This window comes from Staurois parvus, unplaced genomic scaffold (assembly GCF_062004578.1).
Source record: "Staurois parvus isolate SC_StPar_1 unplaced genomic scaffold, SC_StPar_1.0 ptg001743l, whole genome shotgun sequence".
Lineage (NCBI taxonomy): Eukaryota > Metazoa > Chordata > Amphibia > Anura > Ranidae > Staurois > Staurois parvus.
In genome coordinates, this window is record NW_028319539.1 from 72,684 (window position 1) to 92,500 (window position 19,817).

The window sequence follows — 19,817 nt, forward strand, 5'->3', positions numbered from 1 at the left end:
AATTGCTCCCCTGTTGTGCCGATCACCATCCCTGCCTTAATCTGCCCAACCCCCTGCTGTCCTGAGCCCCGTACAGGAAGACTGGTGGTACCCCCTTCCCCACGGCCCTGCAGAGATGTATTCCATAGGTGTGTGGTGTCAGGCAGCTTCATGTACAGATGATGGATACTCCTACAACATACAGAAAGTGATAAAAGCTGGTTAGCGATGTTGAAATGCCGTGGTGGGAGGGTCACATATCTTCACTGCGATGTTCCCGTAATTGTGACCTGACTCCCCGCCCCGAGTACATTCCTCCTCTGCTGACAGTATATAAGTTCAGAGATGTGATTGATGGGCAGACACAGATCTATCGTTGCCGTATACTCGACTCTTCAACAAAACCTGACCGACAACTGACATCGAGCGTTTCATGTTCAGGAGAGCCGGTCTCAGACCGCGGGAATTCGGACAACGCGTTTGTTGGTTAGTAGAAAGCGTGACTTTTTTTTAGAGGGGCGGTATTGTGTTTTCAGGAGTGCAGGGGGTGACGTGGAAGGAGGGCACTCCGGATACTAATGACGTATTGTTATATTTGACGTCTTCATTATCTCCTTACATTTGTATGTGACAATAATGGGTCATACCGAACACTTGTCGCACGAACCCCTGACCGGTCCCGCAGGTCCGCCCCACGGTCTATCCCCTATTGCACAGGTGTCAAACACAAGGCCCGAGGGCCGAATCCAGCCCGAGGGCCATTTCATGTGACCCTTGCACCTCTCCTGCAGGTATCCCCTTGTCTCCGCCCCCACCTTGTCTCAGCAGTCAGCAGCAGAGAGGAGAATGGAGCTCCTCTGCCAAATCCTGCACCTCTCAGTGCAGCTGCAGCACCCCCTCATCTCTGCCTCCTCTGGTCTCAGCATTCTGCAGACTCTGGTAACTGCCTCCACTCCTCCTCTGGTCCTCCTCCAGACCCGACACCAGTGGTGTGTTTAGGTTTCGTGCTGCCCTAGGCAACACAAAAATTGGCTGCCCCACCACGGAGAGGCCCTGACACTGACAAACACCCCCCTCCCCCATGAAAAGAGCCTGACATTGACCAACAACACCCCCACCCGAAAGAGCCTTCCACTACCACCGCCCCCCATACACTGGCAACCAGGGGCGGACTGACCATTTGGAAACTCCAGCACTGCCCAAGGGCCCAGGGTCAGTAGGGGGCCCCATGAGATGCCCCTGGTACCTTTTTCATAGGCTTTTTTGAGTTTGGGCAAGGACACAGGGGCCCCATGATCCCCTATTGCCCGGGGGCCCCATGAGTTTTCAGTCCGCCCCTGCTGGCAACCCCCCATCCCACCCCGGCGGGAGAGAAGGCACTCACCTTTACAGCTCCGGACATCCCCGGGAACAAGAGTCAGGCTCTGTATACACCATCAAGCAGCCCCTCTCAGATCCCACCTGGTCCCCATGCTGTGTGTGTCCTTTCTTCCATACCTTCTTTCGGCAGGCAGCGCTGCCCCCCTGAAAGAATGCTGCCCTAGGCAAATGCCTTGTGGTAAATATGCCCCTGCCCTACACTTTCTGTTTTCCAGCTCTGCCCCCAAAGGGGGTGCATGGGGATGTTAGGAAGGGTGTGGGATTCTTGACATCTGATGTAATGGAGGGTCGGGTGCTCTGGACATCTAGTCTTACAGATACAAATGGCCCTTTGAGGGCAACCATAATGCTGATGGGGCCCACGATGAAATGGAGCCCGACACCCCGCCCTATCGGGTGCACGGCAGCCAGGCACACAGTAGCTCCGCAGTCTCACAACATAATGGCCAGGCAGTGAGTGTCTTCTGAAGGTTTAATGGTTGGGGCGTGAGGTGAGGCTTGGAATTCTCCAAATGTGTAACAGAGGACACTCTCTGGTCATAACTGAACTCTTCAGGGAAGAGGCATAACTAGAACCTTCAACCACAAGGGGCCCCCCTGACCTCTGCTTCTGGGGCCCTTTTTATCCAAGCCTAGGGCCCTTCTCACTGATCCCGGGTCCCTTTACTCCTGTCTTGGGGCCTTTTAGTACAATCTCACAGCGGGACCCTTTCATGTTCTGCAGTGGGCCGTCTTCCTGCCATCTTGGGTGGGGTTGCCACTTTTTCTTTAAGCCAAAACTGACCACTTTAGTGGCGTACATTTACTTTTGTAGTATACTCTATACATACATTTTGTGATTAAATAACATTTCTAATCATATGGATTTAATCACAAGAGTCCCCCTTTACACCAGAGTCTACATCTAAACTCGCAGAGTTCCCCTGTACATCTAAACTTGCAGCGTTCCCCTTTACATCTAAACTTGCAGAGTTCCCCTTTACATCTAAACATGCAGAGTTCCCCTTTACATCTAATCTTGCAGAGTTCCCCTGTACATCTAAACTTGCAGAGTTCCCCTGTACATCTAAACTTGCAGAGTTCCCCTGTACATCTAAACTTGCAGCGTTCCCCTTTACATCTAAACTTGCAGAGTTCCCCTTTACATCTAAACATGCAGAGTTCCCCTTTACATCTAAACTTGCAGAGTTCCCCTGTACATCTAAACTTGCAGCGTTCTCCTTTACATCTAAACATGCAGAGTTCCCCTGTACATCTAAATTTGCAGAGTTCCCCTGTACATATAAACTTGCAGCGTTCTCCTTTACATCTAAACATGCAGAGTTCCCCTTTACATCTAAACTTGCAGAGTTCCCCTTTACATCTAAACTTGCAGTGTTCCCCTTTACATCTAAACTTGCAGAGTTCCCCTTTACATCTAAACTTGCAGAGTTCCCCTGTACATCTAAACTTGCAGCGTTCTCCTTTACATCTAAACATGCAGAGTTCCCCTGTACATCTAATCTTGCAGAGTTCCCCTTTACATCTAAACATGCAGAGTTCCCCTGTACATCTAATCTTGCAGAGTTCCCCTTTACATCTAAACTTGCAGTGTTCCCCTTTACATCTAAACTTGCAGTGTTCCCCTTTACATCTAAACTTGCAGAGTTCCCCAGTACATCTAAACTTGCAGAGTTCCCCTTTACATCTAAACTTGCAGCGTTCCCCTGTACATCTAAACTTGCAGCGTTCTCCTTTACATCTAAACATGCAGAGTTCCCCTTTACATCTAATCTTGCAGAGTTCCCCTTTACATCTAAACTTGCAGTGTTCCCCTTTACATCTAAACTTGCAGTGTTCCCCTTTACATCTAAACTTGCAGTGTTCCCTTTTACATCTAAACTTGCAGTGTTCCCCTTTACATTTAAACTTGCAGAGTTCCCCTGTACATCTAAACTTGCAGCGTTCTCCTTTACATCTAAACATGCAGAGTTCCCCTTTACATCTAAACATGCAGAGTTCCCCTGTACATCTAAACTTGCAGTGTTCCCCTTTACATTTAAACTTGCAGAGTTCCCCTGTACATCTAAACTTGCAGAGTTCCCCTTTACATCTAAACTTGCAGAGTTCCCCTGTACATCTAAACTTGCAGAGTTCCCCTTTACATCTAAACATGCAGAGTTCCCCTGTACATCTAAACTTGCAGAGTTCCCCAGTACATCTAAACTCGCAGAGTTCCCCTGTACATCTAAACTTGCAGAGTTCCCCTTTACATCTAAACATGCAGAGTTCCCCTGTACATCTAATCTTGCAGTTCCCCAGTACATCTAAACTCGCAGAGTTCCCCTGTACATCTAAACTCGCAGAGTTCGCCTGTACATCTAAACTCACAGAGTTCCCCTTTACATCTAAACATGCAGAGTTCCCCTGTACATCTAACCTTGCAGAGTTCCCCTGTACATCTAAACATGCAGAGTTCCCCTTTACATCTAAACATGCAGAGTTCCCCTGTACATCTAAACTCGCAGAGTTCGCCTGTACATCTAAACTCACAGAGTTCCCCTGTACATCTAATCTTGCAGAGTTCCCCTTTACATCTAAACTCGCAGAGTTCCCCTGTACATCTAATCTTGCAGAGTTCCCCAGTACATCTAAACTTGCAGAGTTCCCCTTTACATCTAAACTTGCAGAGTTCCCCTTTACATCTAAACTTGCAGAGTTCCCCTGTACATCTAAACTCGCAGAGTTCCCCTTTACATCTAAACATGCAGAGTTCCCCTGTACATCTAAACTTGCAGAGTTCCCCTGTACATCTAATCTTGCAGAGTTCCCCAGTACATCTAAACTTGCAGAGTTCCCCTTTACATCTAAACTTGCAGAGTTCCCCTTTACATCTAAACTTGCAGAGTTCCCCTTTACATCTAAACATGCAGAGTTCCCCTGTACATCTAAACTTGCAGAGTTCCCCAGTACATCTAAACTCGCAGAGTTCCCCTGTACATCTAAACTTGCAGAGTTCCCCTTTACATCTAAACATGCAGAGTTCCCCTGTACATCTAATCTTGCAGTTCCCCAGTACATCTAAACTCGCAGAGTTCCCCTGTACATCTAAACTCGCAGAGTTCGCCTGTACATCTAAACTCACAGAGTTCCCCTGTACATCTAATCTTGCAGAGTTCCCCTTTACATCTAAACTCGCAGAGTTCCCCTGTACATCTAATCTTGCAGAGTTCCCCAGTACATCTAAACTTGCAGAGTTCCCCTTTACATCTAAACTTGCAGAGTTCCCCTTTACATCTAAACTTGCAGAGTTCCCCTGTACATCTAAACTTGCAGAGTTCCCCTTTACATCTAAACATGCAGAGTTCCCCTGTACATCTAATCTTGCAGAGTTCCCCAGTACATCTAAACTCGCAGAGTTCCCCTGTACATCTAAACTCGCAGAGTTCCCCTGTACATCTAAACTCGCAGAGTTCCCCTGTACATCTAAACTTGCAGAGTTCCCCTGTACATCTAATCTTGCAGAGTTCCCCAGTACATCTAAACTTGCAGAGTTCCCCTTTACATCTAAACTTGCAGAGTTCCCCTGTACATCTAAACTTGCAGAGTTCCCCTTTACATCTAAACATGCAGAGTTCCCCTGTACATCTAATCTTGCAGAGTTCCCCAGTACATCTAAACTCGCAGAGTTCCCCAGTACATCTAAACTCGCAGAGTTCCCCTGTACATCTAATCTTGCAGAGTTCCCCAGTACATCTAAACTTGCAAAGTTCCCCTTTACATCTAAACTCGCAGAGTTCCCCTGTACATCTAATCTTGCAGAGTTCCCCTGTACATCTAAAATTGCAGAGTTCCCCTTTACATCTAAACTCGCAGAGTTCCCCTGTACATCTAATCTTGCAGAGTTCCCCAGTACATCTAAGCTCGCAGAGTTCCCCTCCCTGTACATCTAAACTCGCAGAGTTCCCCTTTACATCTAAACTTGCAGAGTTCCCCTGTACATCTAAACTCGCAGAGTTCCCCTGTACATCTAAACTTGCAGAGTTCCCCTTTACATCTAAACTTGCAGAGTTCCCCTGTACATCTGAGCTCACAGAGTTCCCCCTGTACATCTGAGCTAGCAGAGTTCCCCTTTACATCTGAGCTCGCAGAGTTCCCCTGTACATCTGAGCTTGCAGAGATCCCCCTGTACATCTGAGCTAACAGAGTTCCCCTGTACATCTGAGCTCGCAGAGTTCCCTTGTACTTCTGAGCTCGCAGAGATCCCCCTGTACATCTGAGCTTGCAGAGATCCCCCTGTACATCTGAGCTTGCAGAGTTCCCCTTGTACTTCTGAGCTCGCAGAGTTCCCCTGTATATCAGAGCTTGCAGAGATCCCCTGTACATCTGAGCTCGCAGAGATCCCCCTGTACATCTGAGCTCGCAGAGATCCCCCTGTACATCTGAGCTCGCAGAGTTCCCCCTGTACATCTGAGCTCGTAGAGTTTCAACTTTACATCTGACTCTGCAGAGTTCCCCCTGTACATCTGAACCTGCAGAGTTTCCCCTTTACATCTGAGCTCGTAGAGTTTCAACTTTACATCTGACTTTGCAGAGTTCCCCTGTACATCTGAGCTTGCAGAGTTTCCCCTTTACAGCTGAGTCTGCAGAGTTCCCCCTGTACATCTGAACTGCAGAGTTTCCCCTTTACACCTGAGCTCGTATAGTTTCAACTTTACATCTGACTTTGCAGAGTTCCCCTGTACATCTGAGCTTGCAGAGTTTCCCCTTTACATTTGAGTCTGCAGAGTTCCCCCTGTACATCTGAACTGCAGAGTTTCCCCTTTTACCAGGCGTTTAGGAGAGCTGGGCAAACGCACTGTGTGTAAGAGGCCTTTATGTCAGTTACATTTGAGCAGACAGATCACTGATAACATATTGAAGATATGGATGTATCTGAGACCAGAGCTGTCAGCTTACTCACCCCTTATACTGCTATATATTTTCCTCCACTAGGTTTCCTCGCGGATATGAAGACCTTCCTTGTGCTGACCATTGTGCTCGGTGCTCTCGTGTCAGGTAGGTGATGTTCCCCCGTCTTCATAGAACACAATAGACTCTCTAGGAATGTCAGGGGGAACGTTCAACAAAGTAACAAATGTTGCCAACATAAGGATGTAAAGCAGAACAACGTTTATGGAAATTAAAGTACAACTAAAGGCAAAACTTTTGTTTGTTTTGTATAGAGTGTAGAGGGACTAGAAGCCCTGTCAGGTATTTATTGATGTCTGTGCCCCTGTTCACCCCATTTGTGATTATCACCGAGAGTGAAAGTGAAAGAAAAAAACACATTTGGGGTTGTCACCACAAATCTTCCACTGGGGGCACTAGTTCTGGTGACCACCAGGGATTCCCTCACTTTGGAGGGATATTCTCTCACTTTTTTGGCTGTGGGACAGGAAGTAAAGGGACGTGTGTTGGCGGGTGGCGTTTTTTTTCTTTCAGACGTGGATCTGCATCACTGGTTGGTGGGATTGATGGTGGATGTACATTCTGGGACATTTTTTTTGGGGGGGGTTCTGTTAAAGGACTTGTCAAAAACTGGGTTTTTTTTTACTATTTTTTTGTGAATGAGAAGGGTTACTTTGTACTCCACTCATTGATATAAGTGGGGCCATTATCTGGGGGCCCCTTATTGTTTGGGGGGCTTCCAGATTCCAATAACCCACTTACCCACAGGCCCCCATAATCATCGGGCAAGGGTTGTGGGCAAGAGGCCTGTGTTGTCGTCCCATCGCCCCCCCCCCCCCCCCACAGGTTGAGAGCATGTGGCCTGTGGCCTGGTATAGTTCATGAGGGAGGGGCACATGGAAACAGAGAAACAAACAGATATTTCTTTAGAATAACAAAAGGTCAGAATCTGCAACAAAGTTTGTGAAAATCCCTGCAATGTGATCACACAGGGAAAGGGGGGGGGGAGTGGAGTTACTCTTTAAGCAATTTATTATTTTTATTTATTTCAGGTACTTACAGTGGGGCAAAAAAGTATTTAGTCAGCCACCAATTGTTTCCTGTAAGTCTTCACAAGGTTGGCGCACACTGTTGCTGGTATGTTGGCCCATCCTCCATGCAGATCTCCTCTAGAGCAGTGATGTTTTGGGGCTGTCGCTGGGCAACACGGACTTTCAACTCCCTCCAAAGGTTTTCTATGGGGTTGAGATCTGGAGACTGGCTAGGCCACTCCAGGACCTTGAAATGCTTCTTACGAAGCCACTCCTTCATTGCCCGGGCGGTATGTTTGGGATCATTGTCATGTTGGAAGACCCAGCCACGTTTCATCTTCAATGCCCTTGCTGATGGAAGGAGGTTTGCACTCAAAATCTCACGATACATGGTCCCATTCATTCTGTCCTGTACATGGATCAGTCGTCCTGGTCCCTTTGCGGAGAAACAGCCCCAAAGCATGATGTTGCCACCCCCATGCTTCACAGTAGGTATGGTGTTCTTCGGATGCAACTCAGCATTCTCTCTCCTCCAAACACGACGAGTTGTGCTTCTACCAAGCAGTTCTATTTTGGTTTCATCTGACCATATGACATTCTCCCAATCCTCTTCCGGATCATCCAAATGCTCTCTAGCAAACTTCAGATGGGCCCGGACATGTACTGGCTTAAGCAGGGGGACACGTCTGGCACTGCAGGATCTGAGTCCCTGGCGGCGTAGTGTGTTACTGATGGTAGCCTTTGTTACGTTGGTCCCAGCTCTCTGCAGGTCATTCACTAGGTCCCCCCGTGTGGTCCTGGGATTTTTGCTCACCGTTCTTGTGATCATTTTGACCCCACAGGGTGAGATCTTGCGTGGAGCCCCAGATGGAGGGAGATTATCAGTGGTCTTGTATGTCTTCCATTTTCTAATTATTGCTCCCACAGTTGATTTGTTCACACCAAGCTGCTTGCCTATTGCAGATTCAGTCTTCCCAGCCTGGTGCAGGTCTACAATTTTGTTTCTGGTGTCCTTCGACAGCTCTTTGGTCTTCACCATAGTGGAGTTTGGAGTGTGACTGTTTGAGGTTGTGGACAGGTGTCTTTTATACTGATAACAAGTTCAAACAGGTGCCATTGATACAGGTAATGAGTGCAGGACAGAGGAGCCTCTTAAAGAAGAAGGTCCAGGTCTGTGAGAGCCAGAAATCTTGCTTGTTTGTAGGTGACCAAATACTTATTTTCCACCATAATTTGCAAATAAATTCTTTCCAGATCAGCCAATGTGATTGTCTGGATTTGTTTTCTCATTTTGTCTCTCATAGTTGAGGTCTCCCTATGGTGCCAATTACAGGCCTCTCATCTTTGTAAGTGGGAGAACTTGCACAATTGGTGGGGACTAAATACTTTTTTGCCCCACTGTATATAGCGCCATCAATTTATGCAGCTTTACATATATATTGTACATCCACATCAATCCCTGACCCTCAAGGGGTGTATAGTCTAAGGCAAGGGGGTACCACCAGTCCTCTTGTACAGGGCCCATGACAGCAGGGGGGCCCAGGCAGCTGGGTGAATTGGATGTGGGCAGGGAGGGCGATCGGCACTGCGGGGGGGCAATTACTGGAACCGATCCCCTGTATGGCTCTCTCTGCAACAGCTGAAAGCTGACTTCTTCTGCTCCAACTGGCTTTCAGCTGCTACAGAGACAACCATACAGGTGATCGGTTCCTGTAATTAACCCCCCCCACCCATCACCCTCCCTATGCACCATACGCTTCTCCCTGCTGCTCACTCCCCCCCTAGGTACCCCCACCCCTGCAGTGCTGACGGCTTTCCTCCTCTCCTTCCCACTGTCACAATAGGATCCTTCAGGGTGGAAAGTGAGAGAAGGGGCTAGTAAATATGGCACATTACTGTCCCCCGCTGCACCCATTACCCTCCCTGTGCACCATATGTTTCCCCCTCTGCCCAGGCCCTGGCTTCTTCTGTATGGGGCTCAGGCAGCTGGGTGAATCAGATCTGGGTAGGGAGGGTGATCAGCACGGCAGGGGACAATTACTGGAACCGATCCCCTGTATGGCTCTCTCTGCAGCAGCTGAAAGCTGACTTCTTCTCCTCTCATCATATGTTTTCTCCTGCTGCCCAGGCCCTGGCTTCTTCTGTACGGGGCCCAGGCCAGCAGGGGGGTCCAGGCAGCTGGGGGAACTGGATGTGGGCAGGAAGGTGATCGGCATGGCGGAGCAGGCAATTACTGGAACCGATCCCCTCTGCAGCAGATGGAAACTGGCTTCTTCTCTCTCTCCTGCCCACTTTCATCTGCTGCAGAGAGAGCCATACAGGGGACGGGTTCCAGTAATTGCCCCCTGCTGCACCAATCACCCTCCCTGTGCACCATGCCCCTGTGTGCACCCACAATTCCCTCCTCTCCTTTCCACAGGCAGCTGCGAGCACACAATAGGATCCTTCAGGATGGAGAGTGGGGGAAAGGTCCAGTAAATATGTTACATTTACCTTCCTTTCCTGAATGAACACAATGCTTGATCGGTATCAATCATTCACTGTGTTCATTCATAACTGAAGCTTAGTTTTTTTTTTAGGGGGGCCATGTCAGGTTGGCTGTACATGGCCCCATGGTTTCTAACAGCAGCCCTGGTCTAAGGTCCCTAACTCACATTCATACATACACATACTAGGAGCCAATTTAGACAAGAGCCAATTCGCCTACCAGCATGTCTATGGAGTGTGCGAGGAAACCGGAGTACCCGGAGGAAACCCACGCAGGCACAGGGAGAACATGCAAACTATAGGCAGGTGCTGCCGTGGTTGGGATTCGAACCAATGACCCGAGTACTGCCAGGTGGAGGTGCTAACCATTTAGCCACTGTACTGCCCATAGCAATGTGCACAGATCACCTGGAGGCAGGGGCGGACTGACAACTCATGAGGCCCCCAGGCAATAGGGGATCATGGAGCCTCTGTGTCCTTGCCCCCACTCAAAAAAGCCTATGAAAAAGGTACCAGGGGCATCTCATGGGGCCCCCTACTGACCCCGGGCCTTTGGGCAGTGCCTGAGTTTCCAAATGGTCAGTCCACCCCTGTTTTTTTTTTCTCAACAAAAGTGGAGTTAGGCTGACCACACATTATACAATTTTCTTGAGAATTTTGCTTTATATTTACCAAAAACCATATAATAGGTCAAACCTAAACAACACTTCCTATTGTATCCAATTAGACAGGTCCTTGCACTACACAGTAGAAGGTAAATCTAAAGGAAATTGGGCAGAAAATTGTAAGAAAATTGTATAGTGTATGGCCAGCCTTACTCTCTAACAATGGCTGTATTGATTCAATACTGGAAAATATCAAAGATTTTGGTGTACATCCCAGACGGACACTTTTTTTTACCATTATACTTTAATTTTTTGTCTTTCTAGTGTCTGCGGCTGCGAGCTGTGGAATTGATGCCTGCGCTGGTGATGAGTTCTGCAATAGCAGCCTTTCTGCCTGCCAGTGTGATTCAACTGCCTACAGATATATAGGTACAGTATAACGATCGCAAGGATGGGGCTGCATGTAAAGCAGGCCTTAGACGGGTCGAACATCAGCCATTTAAAAAAAAAAAAAAAAAAGAAAAATCGGTCATTCGATCAGCCGACGTTACCACCAACATTTTCGACCCGTCTATGGCCGGCATTAACCCCATAACTTCTGTCCCTTGCAGACAGGGGAGCGCACCATACAATGTGACAGCAATACAAATTTATTATTTGGATTACAATGTTTTTATTTGGATACATTTGTTGCAACCGCAAGACCTTTTCATATAAAATATAATAGCGGACTGGACTTCCAGTTCATAGGAAGGATTCAGGTGTCTCCCATTCCTATGATCGATTCACTTTAGCAGAATAAAATTTCTTCTCTTTCTTCTTCTTCTTCTTCTTCTTTTTCTTCTTCTTCTTCTCCTACTCCTTCTCCTCCTCCTCCTCCTTCTTCTTCTCTTCTTCTTCTTTTTCTTTTTCTTCTTCTTATCCTTCTCCTTCTTCTCCTCCTCCTCCTCCTTCTTCTTCTCCTCCTTCTCCTCCTTCTCCTCCTCCTCCTCCTTCTTCTGTTTCTTCTTTTTCTTTTACTTCTTCTTCCTCTTCTTCTCCTCCTTCTCCTCCTCCTCCTTCTCCTCCTCCTTCTTCTGTTTCTTCTTTTTCTTCTTCTTCCTCTTCTTCTACTCCTTCTCATTCTTCTTCTTCTTCTTCTTCTTCTCCTTCTCCTTCTCCTTCTCCTCCTTCTGTTTCTTCTTTTTCTTTTCTTCTTCGTCTCCTTCTCCTCCTCCTTCTGTTTCTTCTTTTTCTTTTCTTCTTCTTCTACTTCTTCTTCTCCTTCTTCTCCTCCTCCTCCTTCTTTTTCTTCTTCTTTTCTTCTTTTTCTTTTTTTTCCCCTCTTCTTCTTCTTCCTTCTTTTCTTCTTCCAGGTCATGGCTCATGCGCAGATTTTCTATCGGTAAAACGATCAGCCGATTTGCCCAGCATTGCCGGGAAAATCGGCCAATCTGCAAATTTTCCAACATGACCGATACAAAAATGTGCAAAAACCCTGAAAAACGGCCGACCAATTAACCCACTAACAGTGCGAAAATCGGCCGATTTTTCTTTCGGCCGATTTTCAACCCGTCTATGGCCGACATAAGGATTGCAACATATACAGTGCAATAAGGAAGATGTACTAAAGAAACATCCATTGTATCCATTGTATCCATTGTCTGTCCCCATAGAATGGCATTTGTCTATGCAGAAATTCAGTGCCTGGAAGGACAGTGTCCAGTGTTTCCAGGAGGAGTGTATTGTGAACTGTTATTTCACAATTTCCCCCTCGCCCTCAAAAAAAATGCAATGCCATTTTTTGCAATGCAGCGCTGCTTTACTTCAACTGACAATTGCGCGGTCGTACAACGCTGCACCCAAATGAAATTTATGTCCTTTATTTCCACAAATGGAGGTGGTATATTATCACCTCTGCGCTTTTTATTTTTTGCACTATAAACAAAAAAAAACAAGAATTTTGAAAAAAACAAACAAAAAAAACCAATATTTTTGACTTTTTGCTATAAAGCATGTCCAGTAAATTTTTTTTGAAATAATCGAATTTCTTCATATATTTTGGCCAAAATGTATTCTGCTCTGTGTCTTTGCTAAAACAAAATCCCAATACGTGTAAATTAATTGGTTTATGTGAAAGTTATAGCGTTTACAAATGGTGGTGTATTTACTGGAATTTTTTTTTTTTTTTACTAGTAATGGCGGTTGACATCCCCAGTGACACCAATACAGTGATCAGTACTAATAGAAAGCACTGACACTGTACTACTGGCACTGGGCAGGAAGGGGTTAACATCTGGGGAGATCAAAGTGTTAACTGTGTGCTGTGTGTGTTTTACTATGTAGACATGCTGCTTGGTATTGCTGTGCTATGCAGAGTAATACAAAGCAGCATGCTGGTGCTGACAGGGGAGAGATCTGTGTCGTTTACATACAAACCTCTCCCCTGACGATCACCGAGTTCCGGCCAAGAATCAGTGGCTGGAACCCGGTGATTGACATGCTGAGGAGCCAATAGTGGCATGGGTAGGGAGCGTGCTATAGGGGGTGTGTGCCAGAGGCGGGCTGTAATTGGGAGGGTGTGTGTGCCAGAGGTGGGCTGTGATTTGGAGGTGGTGTGTGCCAGAGGCGGGCTGTGATTGGGAGGGGGTGTGTGCCAGAGGCGGGCTGTAATTGGGAGGCAGTGTGTACCAGAGGCGGGCTGTGATTGGGAGGGGATGTGTGCCAAAGGTGGACTGTGATTTGGAGGGGGTGTGTGCCAGAGGCGGGCTGTGATTTGGAGGAGGTGTGTACCAGAGGCGGGCTGTGATTGGGAGGGGGTGTGTGCCAGAGGTGGGCTGTGATTGGGAGGGGGTGTGTGCCAGAGGCGGGCTGTAATTGGGAGGCGGTGTGTGCTAGAGGCGGGCTGTGATTGGGAGGGGGTGTGTGCCAAAGGCGGGCTGTGATTGGGAGGGGGTGTGGGCCAAAGGTGGGCTGTGATTGGGAGGGGGTGTGTGCCAGAGGTGAGCTGTGATTAGGAGGGGGTGTGTGCCAGAGGCGGGCTGTGATTGGGAGGCGGTGTGTGCTAGAGGCGGGCAGTGATTGGGAGGGGGTGTGTGCCAGAGGCAGGCTGTGGTTGGAAGGGGGTGTATGCCAGAGGTGGGCTGTAATTGGGAGGGGGTGTGTGCCAGAGGCGGGCTGTGATTGGGAGGGGGTATGTGCCAGAGGCGGGCTGTGATTATGAGGGTGTGTGTGCCAGAAGTGGGCTGTGATTGGGAGGGGGGGTGTGCCAGAGGCGGGCTGTGTTTGGGAGGGGGTGTGTGCCAGAGGTGGGCTGTGATTGGGAGGGGATGTGTGCAAGAGGCAAGCTGTGATTGGTCAGAGGTGTCGTAGCTGCACAAGCTACCCTAATGTGGGCATGCTGTGTATCTTCACGGTGTCCTGTACCTCTGAATGGGCAGACAAAGGATGAAAACTGACCACAGCCAACACAGATCAGCTTCTGTACTTTGTGTGGTCAGTTTAGAACAAGGAAGAAAGGTGACTGGCAGGATCAACCAGAAAGAAATACCTGGAAATGATAGAGACTATGGAATATAAAATACACAGATGTTATTACACTTATTCTTTTATCATGGGCAGTGGTGATAGACAACATTAGCCATAGAGCTGAGGAGCAGAGGAAATATATATGTTCTTGTAACAATAGATACAATGTAACAATTCTAGAGAACACTAGAGGGAATTAACAAATAGATGTGACCATTTGTTCAGAAGAGAACACCTAAAGGTTGCCTAGCAGGCTACCTTTGTCCAATTCACTGTTCATTTAGACGTGTGGTTGGGGGTTGACAAGTATGCATGCTTGAGCCTCATTTTTTGTGCCCTGCCAACTGCTCTCCCTTAAGATGGGGCGCTATTCCTCCCACTGACACCAATGATGGGGCACTATTCCTCCCACTGATACCAATGATGGGGCACTATTCCTCCCACTGACACCAACGATGGGGCACTATTCCTCCCACTGACACCAACGATGGGGCACTATTCCTCCCACTGACACCAATAATGGGGCACTATTCCTCCCCCTAATACCAATGATGGGACACTATTCCTCCCACTGACATCAATGGTGGGGCACTATTCCTCCCACTGATACCAATGATGGAGCACTATTCCTCCCACTGACACCAATGATGGAGCACTATTCCTCCCACTGACACCAATGATGGGGCACTATTCCTCCCACTGACATCAATGATGGGGCACTATTCCTCCCACTGATACCAATGATGGAGCACTATTCCTCCCACTGACACCAATGATGGAGCACTATTCCTCCCACTGACACCAATGATGGGGCACTATTCCTCCCACTGACATCAATGATGGGGCACTATTCCTCCCACTGATACCAATGATGGACCACTATTCCTCCCACTGACACCAATGATGGGGCACTATTCCTCCCACTGATACCAATGATGGAGCAGTATTCCTCCCACTGACACCAATGGTGGGGCACTATTCCTCCCCCTAATACCAATGACGGGACACTATTCCTCCCACTGACACCAATGATGGAGCACTATTCCTCCCACTGACACCAATGATGGGGCACTATTCCTCCCACTGACATCAATGATGGGGCACTATTCCTCCCACTGACACCAATGATGGGACACTATTCCTCCCACTGACACCAATGATGGGGCACTATTCCTCCCACTGATACCAATGATGGAGCACTATTCCTCCCACTGATACCAATGATGGAGCACTATTCCTCCCACTGACCCCAATGATGGAGCACTATTCCTCCCACTGACACCAATGATGGGGCTCTATTCCTCCCACTGACACCAATGGTGGGGCACTATTCCTCCCCCTAATACCAATGATGGGACACTATTCCACCCACTGACACCGATGATGGGTCACTATTCCATTTTTTTACTCCCATTGTTCGCTGCCAATGATGCAGGGGCATATTTCCACCCCATGGACCACAATCCGCCCCCCAAAGTCTGAAGGAGAGTAAAATGGCCCTTTGTTTAGAAAGTCTGGAGACCCCTGCTCTATGGCATCCAGAAAATGAATGGTGTCAATCACTCTGACTCCAGGAAGTAAATGGTAATATCACTCCTTTTCCACTGCTGACTACTCCCCAGGGCAGCATGAATTCTGCAATGTCTCAATCTGGAACATTCTTCATTTTCTGATAGATGAGCGTCAAAAAGAGAATTTTTTTTATCTTAACATAGCTTTTGAACATCCTAAAAATCTAAAATTTGCCCATGTGACGCAGCCCTGCAATGCTGCTCAGCCGGTTTCCAAGAATAGATTCCATTGATGTGACGCGCTCTGAGGGACATCGGCAAAGGATCGCCCAATGGGCACACGATCATGAAACAAAACATGAAGACACAATCAGTGGGTTGCAGAGGATCTGTGGAGTTCTCTGCCGTCCAGGTCTGTCAAGAACTAAATATTAGACAATTATTTTTTTTACCCAATTTACCAAAATTTGGCTCAAACATGGGAAAATCTCCGAATCCACTGTGATCTGCTCAGACTTCAGCCAATAGGATTGTGAATCTGAAATTGTGATGATTAGTGCGTATCCCTGCATGATTGGTGGGAAAACTGACCCTCAGTAAGAAAGGACTCTGATGTAAGGGGGGTGTGATGGGGACTTTAATGTAAAGGAGGACTATTCCTCCCACTGACACCAGTGATGGGGCACTATTCCTCCCAATGATGGGGCACTATTCCTACCGCTGATACCAATGATGGGGTAATATTCCTTCCAATGACACCAATAATGGGGAACCATTGCTTCCACTGATACCAATGATGGGGCACTCTTCCTCCCAATGACACCAATGATGGGCCACTATTCCTTCCAATGACACCAATGATGGGGAACCATTGCTTCCACTGACACCAATGATGGGCAACTATTCTTCCCAATGACACTAATGATGGGTCACTATTCTTCCCACTGATGGCAATTGTGGGGAGCTATTGCTTCCACTGACACCAATGATGGGCCACTATTCCTCCCACTGACACCAATGATGGGGCGCTATTCCTCCCACTGACACCAATGCTGGGCACTATTCCTCCCACTGACACCAATGTGGGGCACTATTCCTCCTATGTTTATATATTTTTTTAATATTTTCTTTTATATATTGGTTAATGAATGGGCCGGACCAGGGTCTCTGCCACCTTATAAATGTACATTTCATGTCTTATGTTACACTAAGGGATATGACTGCGCAGTGCTGGCCGAAACGCGTCAGCCCACTGTGCTTTGGATGTAACTTTTGTGCGGGCGACTTAATAAAAGGTTTTTAGGGCAGTGGTGGGAGTGCAGTTCAATCTTTCCTTCCTTTTTAATTTTTTTTCTTTATGGCAAAGGCTGTGAATACATATGTACATGTGGTCCCCTCGTTTCCACTTTTTGTTTTAATTTAAACTTTTATTTCATTTTCCAATACAAAAAGAACAACAACTCAATTGCAAAAATATTTCACATATACATATTTCCATTTACCCCAGTATTAACCCCCTCCCCCTCCCCTCCTCCCCCCATCCCCCCATCCCATTTTCCCAATCCATGTCCTCCTTCCTAATCTATATCTTCTCTCATAATTATCTATCTATCTATCTATCTATCTATCTATCTATCTATCTATCTATCTATTATCTATCTATCTATCTATCTATCTATCTATCTATCTATTATCTATCTATCTATCTATCTATTATCTATCTATCTATCTATCTATCTATCTATCTATCTATCTATCTATTATCTATCTATCTATCTATTATCTATCTATCTATCTATCTATCTATCTATCTATTATCTATCTATCTATCTATCTATCTATCTATTATCTATCTATCTATCTATCTATCTATCTATCTATTTATCTATCTATCTATCTATCTATCTATCTATCTATCTATTATCTATCTATCTATCTATTTATCTATCTATCTATCTATCTATCTATCTATCTATCTATCTATCTATTATCTATCTATCTATCTATCTATCTATCTATCTATCTATTTATCTATCTATCTATCTATCTATCTATCTATCTATTATCTATCTATCTATCTATCTATTATCTATCTATCTATTTATCTATCTATCTATCTATCTATCTATCTATCTATCTATTATCTATCTATCTATTATCTATCTATCTATCTATCTATCTATTTATCTATCTATCTATCTATCTATCTATCTATCTATCTATTATCTATCTATCTATCTATTTATCTATTTATCTATCTATCTATCTATCTATCTATTATCTATCTATCATCTATCTATCTATTATCTATCTATTATCTATCTATCTATTATCTATCTGTCTATTATCTATCTATCTATTATCTATCTATCTATCTATCTATCTATCTATCTATCTATCTATCTATCTATCTATCTATCTATTATCTATCTATCTATCTATTATCTATCTATCTATTATCTATCTATCTATCTATCTATCTATCTATCTATCTATTATCTATCTATCTATCTATCTATCTATCTATCAATCTATCTATCTATCTATCTATCTATCTATCTATCTATCTATCTATTATCTATCTATCTATCTATCTATCTATCTATCTATCTATCTATCTATTATCTATCTATCTATCTATCTATCTATCTATCTATTATCTATCTATCTATCTATCTATCTATCTATCTATCTATCTATCTATCTATCTATTATCTATCTATCTATCTATCTATCTATCTATCTATCTATCTATCTATCTATCTATCTATTATCTATCTATCTATCTATAATCTATCTATCTATCTATAACACTGTTCAACAAATTTTAATTTTTTGCCAGTTTTGGAAACAAAAGGATCCATTTCTTAATGAATTTCACATTCTGAGTTCAAATATAACAATGAAATTTGTCAATTTTTCTGTAAACGGAAAGTTTTCTACTATAGGCGTAATGACTACATAATGCACAATAATTATATGGATAGATGTCTTTCCACAAATATAAAGCAAGTGATATTGACTACATAACAAAGCCTAAATGGCATAATATATTGCATAGGATTACCAAGAAAAATTATAGCCATAAGCTAAGTTGAATCATTTTAATACTTAGGATTCTCACTAGTTTTGTCTTCAGTTTGTGTCGGTTTTGCTTCTCTTGGCTTTTCTCTTGTTCGAGGAAAGGGCTATCTCTTACAACTGTCCAGCAATAGTCAGCAAGCATTGATGGGCTCCATTTACCTTGATATCTTCTTTCCATAGCTGCAATGTCTTGATGGAAGCGCTCTCCGTGTTCATCACTCACTGCTCCACAGTTTGGTGGGAAAAAATCCAAATGCGAATGTAGAAAATGAATTTTTAGAGACATGTTGCAACCCAGATTTCTGTAAGTCTGGATGAGTTTTTCTACCACTTTCTTGTAGTCTGGTGTTTTATTGTTTCCAAGAAAATTTGATGTCACTGATACAAATGCTGTCCAGGCAGCCTTTTTCTTTCCACGCAACAGAGAAAGAAACTCATCATCATGAATAAGTTTACGAATCTGTGGCCCAACAAAGACTCCTTCATTTATTTTTGCAGCACTAAGTGCTGGAAATTTGCTAATCAGGTACTTGAAACCTGCTTTATTCTTGTCCATTGCCTTAACAAAGTTTTTCATTAATCCCAACTTGATGTGTAATGGAGGTAATAAGATCTTATTGCTGTCTACAAGTGCTGGATAGTTAACATTTTTTTCTCCAGGCTGCAATGACTGGCGTAATGGCCAGTCTCTTTTGGCATAGGGCATTTCTCTCGCACGACTGTCCCACTTACAGAGGAAGCAGCAGTACTTAGTATATCCACCTTGAAGTCCAAGTAGGATAGCAATCACCTTCAGGTCACCACAAATCGACCATTGATGTTCATCATAGTTGATGCACCTTAAAAGCTCTTTCAAGTTTTCATACGTTTCTTTCATTGAAACTGCGTAAGCAACTGGAACTGACGGCAGCTGATTGCCATTATGGAGCAAAACAGCTTTAAGACTCGCCTTTGAAGCATCAATGAACAGCCTCCACTCATCGGGATCATAGCATACGCCGATGGCTGAGATTAAACCATGAACATTGTTACATACAGCAATATCACCTTCCTGGACGAAGAATGGGATCAGATCTTTCTGACGATGACGGTAGAAAGACGTACGAACATCACTTGCTATGAGATTCCACTGTTGTAGTCTTGACCCCAAAAGCTCTGCCTTGTTCTTCGGAAGATCCAGGTCTCTGATAAGATCGCTCAATTCCACTTGTGTAATGAGGTGTGGTTCAGTGGGTGTGGATGGAAGAAAGTCTGGGTCATGTGAGGTTGACGGTTGATGACTACACGCTTCAGGTTCTTCCTCA

At 45.3% G+C, this 19,817-nt stretch overlaps 1 long non-coding RNA gene across 1 annotated transcript; it reads left to right on the plus strand.

Moving 5' to 3' along the window:
• Positions 1-354: 354 nt before the first annotated feature.
• Positions 355-11,155, plus strand: LOC149434533 (uncharacterized). Its single transcript, XR_016308658.1, has 3 exons — positions 355-465; positions 6,334-6,396; positions 10,736-11,155. It is a non-coding gene; the product is annotated as an uncharacterized LOC149434533 (long non-coding RNA).
• The last annotated feature ends 8,662 nt before the right edge of the window (positions 11,156-19,817 follow it).